A 6,061-nucleotide genomic window follows, 5' to 3' on the forward strand; every position below is an offset into this window, starting at 1 on the left:
GTCGGGGAAAGGGACAAGACAACCCCTAGACACGAGGAACACGATGTGGCCCCAAAGAACAGTCTGATCCGTGTTGTTCATGATTTTTAGAAAATGAAAAAAATACCTGAAAAAATAGACTTTTCTTTATTAGTCTTAATAGAAGAAGCCCACCGTACCAACTCAGCACTGTGATCGATTTTTCGCATTAACTTCGTGTGTGCAGATTTATTTTTTCTAGGATTCAAACTTTTACCTGAAAACCACGCATCGATCACCCCTCATTACAAATATACCACATGATTGCTACTTATTACCTGCTACTTTAGCGTGTGGGCATGTGTTTCAATCCAAGTTTAGTGGAAAAATTAAAAAATTGAATTTTAAAATCAAAGAATTTAAAAAGAATATTAAGACTAAACGATTTTAGATTTAAAATCTGTCAAATATAAAGTGGTAGACAGCGATGAGAACCAGGGTTGAAAATTTCGGGGAAATTTCACGAATTTTGGTAATTTTGGTGGTGGCCGATTTTTTTTTTGAAATTTTATTATATACTAATACATGTGCTATATAACTTTAGACTCATATTTTATATTGTTTATATTGCATATTCTTCTATTCAATAGATTTGTAATCATAAATCATATTGATACTTGTTTAGATCTAATTTTTTTAAAAGAAAAACATACTTCATGTGTTAGTCTCTAAAAAAATTTTGACGAAATTTCGGTCGAATTTCGCGAAATTCGGTAATTCGGTGATGGCCGAATTTTTTGCGATACCGAAATTAAAAGCCTTGATGAGAACAACTTGGTGTGTGCCGACATTCGAGGACAATTGAAAAATGAGAATTATACATTTCAAATTTCAAAATGCATGTAAAATCTTGAAGTGAATATTTGGAACTACAAATACACACACAAACACTTTATTTTAGTTATTCCATCATAAACGTTTCAATATATTCAAACCTGTAAGCTCAGCCTCACGCATTACTCCCTCTAACCACTTCACCAATGCTAACTTCGTTCAGACAAAAGCAAAGTGAGCCCACATAAAAGGTAAAAAAATAGTACATTACACCAGGAAAAGGATAGCTCTCTGCGGCAAAGTGGGTTCAAAAGCTGTTTGAGAGTGTTTTTCTCTCAGCTAACAGTACTTTCTGTCATAGCTTTATCAGCCAAACGAAGTTGGTCCATAACGATTGATGCTAGGCAGGGGCGAAGCTATGTATTGATTAGGGGGTGCAAATGCACCCCCTAAAAATGGTAAAACAGTGATTAGGTTTAAAATTTTACTATATATGCACCCTCAAGTTAAGTGTACCCCCGTCGAGGACAGATGAAACAATCAAATCACCGTCCAAAAAGTCGTTTTTTATTTGGCATAAGGCAACCCATAATCTTCAATCGATTCTTTCATCTATCCTCGACGAGTCGCCTCCTCCAGCGATTTGAGTCCACTCATTGCCTTGCCAGCTCCGACGACAAGTCGCTTTGTCCTCCAAAAGTAAATAAATTTCTTGAGTGCTAATTAACCTTGTTGGGTACCATAAAAAGGGATACCCAAATCAGAGCAATAAAAAAACGCAAAAAACATACTAACCACAATCACCGGGGTACGGGCCCCAGTTCATTCAACTCGCCCGACCTCCCAGGGCCTCGGACGTAAGTTCCGACTCGCCCGACCCCCCAGGGCCTCGGACACAAGTTCATTCGACTCGCCCGACCCCTCAGGGCCTCGGACGCAAGATCCGACTCGCCCGACCCCACAGGGCCTCGGACGCAAGTTCCGACTCGCCCGACCCCTCAGGGCCTCGGACGCAAGTTCCGACTCGCCCGACCCCTCAGGGCCTCGGACGCAAGTTCCGACTCGCCCAACCCCTCAGGGTCTCGGACTCAAGTTCCGTCTCGCCCGACCCCTTCCAGGCTCGGGCGCCGGACCCCATTCCACCTGGGAAGCAAGACTTCCACCGCACGGCACCGTACTCACGACATGACAGGCGCGATGACTCTCATACCGCAGCAGGGCAGGGTGTCGACTGTTCCAACCACCCTGGGCACTGCAGCTTCACCTTTTTCACTGTGTGCCCTTACCTCTTTCACTGTGGCGTACTGCCTCACAATAGAAAGGGAATGGGGGAGGTTAATCAGCATCACTATTTGAGGTCTTTTCCCACTATTGACGGAACGACCTGCAGTACCGGCGATCCGACCCCCACGACTTCCACAGGGCTCGGCAAACCTCCACAGGAGTGACCATCCCTCAAGGACAAGATGAACAGGCTTCAACAGGGTCGGGGCTGTAACTCTTCCACTCAGGGAAATTAACCCATGTAAATCTCTGTCTCCCCTTGAGGCTATAAAAGGGGAGCCAGGGCTCATAGCTAGGGGCAGGTTCATACACACGCCCATCACACTCTTTCACAGAGCAGCGACCCGCACTCTGTCCACCACTAAGTCGAGACCTGGGACTTAGCCCTCTCTCGCAACCTGCTTGTACCCCCTACTACAAGCACCTTTGGGTGCAAGGTTATACAGAACCCCCGATCACACTGGACGTAGGGCATTCTTGGCCCGAACCAGTATAAACCCTCTGTGTCTCACTTGCATCACCATCCAAGTTTGGGTAGTCACGCAGACTTATACTTGTTAGTGTCTAGACCACGAGTCTAGACGCCGACAGTTGGCGCGCCAGGTAGGGGCCTTCTGCGTGACATTCACCTGTCCCTGCTGGGAAGATTTGGATGGCAGACGGATTTCACCCACTCCGCCGCGGCATCATCATGATGTTCGGGAGTTTGGAGTTCATGTCCCTCGGATCCGGCTACGACATGATCCTCCTCCCGCCACGTGGTGATGTCGAGCCTAGTCCCGAGCCGATCCCGCCACAGTCGCTGCGTGGGAACCGTTCGGGACACCATGCGGGGGGCACCCGGCGAGGGCGTCAGAGATCTAGGATTTCCGACCCTACCATTGAGGCTAGGATCCGTCCGGCCCTCCCCCCGCATATCCCTCACCGGGTCGCCCGTTCCTCCGGCCCGACAGGCGCTAGTGGAAGGGCTCGCGGGGCATTAAGCTCCGCTCCCAGGACCAATAGAGGATCATCGCGGCCACCCGTCCCACCTCGTTCGAAAGGGAAGGTACGGCCCGCGCCCGTCCCCCGCAATGGGGACAAAGGGGCCTCAACATCCCGTCCTCCTCCACCTATGAATGAAGGAGAAACAGCGGCACCTCCCGAGTTGCCTTTTGGGCTCAGGAACGCCGCCGCCACCTACGCCTCTTCCGCGAGCACTTCGTTAAGTGCGTACGCGGAACTTCCAGGTCACCACTTGAGGTCTACACTGGGCCTCATCTCCACGCCGCCCGTTTCGTCATACCCGGAGGATCCTACCTCAGGCGACGACGAGTGGGCCGGCGCTTCCGGGTGCGGTGACCCGGAAACCTTCATGCGCTTCTTGGAAGCCAGCAACTACTGTCTCGGCTACTCCGACTCCGACGACGGGAGCTACGACCCGACACGAGAATGCTTCAACCTGGAAGTCGGGGGCACACCGCATAACGCCTAGGGGGACGCAGGGCCCTCTAGGCAAGAGAATGCAACTCCACCTCCCAACCCAACTCTCGGAACCGACCTTGGAGCCCGTGGGGTAGCATCAGCCCCCATTGGGGGGAACCGCCCTGACCTCGAATAGCTCGATGAGCTGGAGGCCAGGCTCGAAGAAGAACGTGCACGCCTCCGCCAACTCCGCGAAGCTCTGGTCCGAGACCCATCCGGCCGCGGAGACGGGGGTGAGGCTAGACGCCGCGCCCGTGACGTCAACCGTCGTATTGCCGAGGACCAAGGGGGTGACGCCCCAGTCTTCAGCACGGCCAGCCAGAATGTGATGGTCGCTGCACTCCTCCTCAGGGCGATGCCCGAGCCGTCGACTCCTGAGGGAAGGAGAGTGCGCCAGGGGCTGCGTGGCCTCCTGGAGCAGGCTATGGTGCAGAACGCGGAGAGTTCTGCCTCACAATCCCACGACACGAGACGTCGTGAGGACCGACCACCTCCTAACAAGGCACCAACGGTACAGGGTCCGCCGCCCCCTAGCCCACAAGGGTGCAACAGGGCCCCGTCAGTACACGAGCGTGTCGGAGCCGACGCGGACGTGCGGGCCACCCTCGAGGCCAGGCGACGTGACAGGGACGAGGCCGAGTCCCGACGCTACCGACCACGCCGAGGCGGGAGGTACGACCCCGATCACGACCGCAGCACGTCACCAGAGCCTCCGGGTCCCCGCGTCTTCAGCGAGGCCATACGAAGGGCCAAGTTCCCGGCGCGATTCCGACAGCCCGCCAACCTCACCAAGTACTCAGGGGAAACCAACCCTGAGCTCTGGCTGGCGGATTATCGCGTAGCATGCCAGGTAGGCGGCGCGGACGACGACCTGCTCATCATCCGCAACCTCCCACTCCATCTGGCCGATACGGCCAGGGCATGGCTCGAGCACCTCCCTGAGCGCATGATCCACGACTGGGCTGACCTGGTCAGGATCTTTGTTGGGAACTTCCAGGGCACATACGTGCGCCCTGGGAACTCCTGGGACCTCAGGAGCTGCCGGCAGAAGCCCGATGAGTCCCTCCGAGACTTCATCAGGCGATTCTCCAAACAGTGCACCGAACTCCCCAATATCACTGATTCCGATGTGATCGGAGCCTTCATTTCCGGTACCACCTGCAAAGAGTTGGTACACAAGCTCGGACGCAAGACCCCTACAAGCACTAGCTAGCTGCTCGACATCGCCACCAACTTCGCCTCACGCGAAGAGGCTGTCGGCGCCATTTTCAAACTCGCCAATGAAGCATGGGAGGTCTTCAAAAACGCGTGGAACATAGAACATGTACGTCGCTTTTACCCTTAGAACTTTGTAAAAATTTCTTCGTTTGTTCATTACCTTGGAGGAATAAATGAAAGTTTAAGTTATATAGCCCTTTTTCTATCAGGGAGCCTTGGACCTGCCCAGCAGAGTCCGAGCCTCCCTCGGGGGCTACATGGGGGGGACCCCCCGTGTCAACTCCAAATCTTTTTCCTTTTTTCGCGCAGGTCAAAAGAACCCCGACCCAAGGTCTTCCTCCTTTCTCCTAAAAAGATTTAAGAAACCGGTAACTCACCCCATAAATCTTAAGGCATGAGCTCTAGGAAAGGTCAGCACTCACGAGCAAAGACCGCTCCCACTCACCTTAGATTTGGGGACGGATTCGGACTTCTAAAAAAGGAAAAAGGATAAGGACTTAGGCTCGGGGACTCTGGCTAGCACAAAACTCTAAGTAACTCACCCGACCTCGCGCTGCCGAGGTCGGATCGGCATAAGGAGAAAGAAAACAAGACACTTAGGAAAAAAGCTTAAAAAGAGCAGTTATACAAATATCTACATTCGACATTAACATTGTATATATGATACAAGGCCCACTGGCCTCAACCCCCGCACAAAGAAAAAAAAAGAGAACTAAGGGTCATGCTGCCCTGTCTGCCCAGGTCCTTGAACCCCGAGGGGGGGAAGCTCCACCTCATCGTCGAAGAAGGCGGCCAAGGCATCTCCAGGGACAGCCGCGGCGTCTTCAAGCCTCTACACCTCCTCCTGGGCCTCCGTTTCGTCATCAGGGAGAACGTAGCCCTCACAGACCGCCAGCAAGTCAATGCCGGCATAGTGAGAGCTCACCACTGCCAGGGCCTTCTTCACCCCGGTGTGGAGTGCCTCCCTCATCCTCTCCCCGGCCCGGGAGTAAAGGGCTTCGACCCGACTCCGCAGTGACGATCCCGACGCCGACACCCCGAGCCCCTCACACGCTGAGGTGACCACGGCTTCAAGAGCCGAGCGGTCCGAAGCCTCGGCGTCAAGGGACTTTTGCAGGGCCTCGGCAGTAGAAGTCGTCTCGACCACCTTCCTCTTCAATTCTGATTGAAAAACAGAGCAAGAAACAAAAAGTCAGGAAATACTAACTTAAAAGTGTAAAGGGGGCCAAGGTAAAAGGCGCAAGTCTTACCCTCGGCTCGCTTCTCGTGCTCCGCCGAGCTCTGGTGCCAGCGAGCCACCTGG

This window comes from Sorghum bicolor, chromosome 9 (genome assembly GCF_000003195.3).
Source record: "Sorghum bicolor cultivar BTx623 chromosome 9, Sorghum_bicolor_NCBIv3, whole genome shotgun sequence".
Classification (NCBI taxonomy): Eukaryota; Viridiplantae; Streptophyta; class Magnoliopsida; order Poales; family Poaceae; genus Sorghum; species Sorghum bicolor.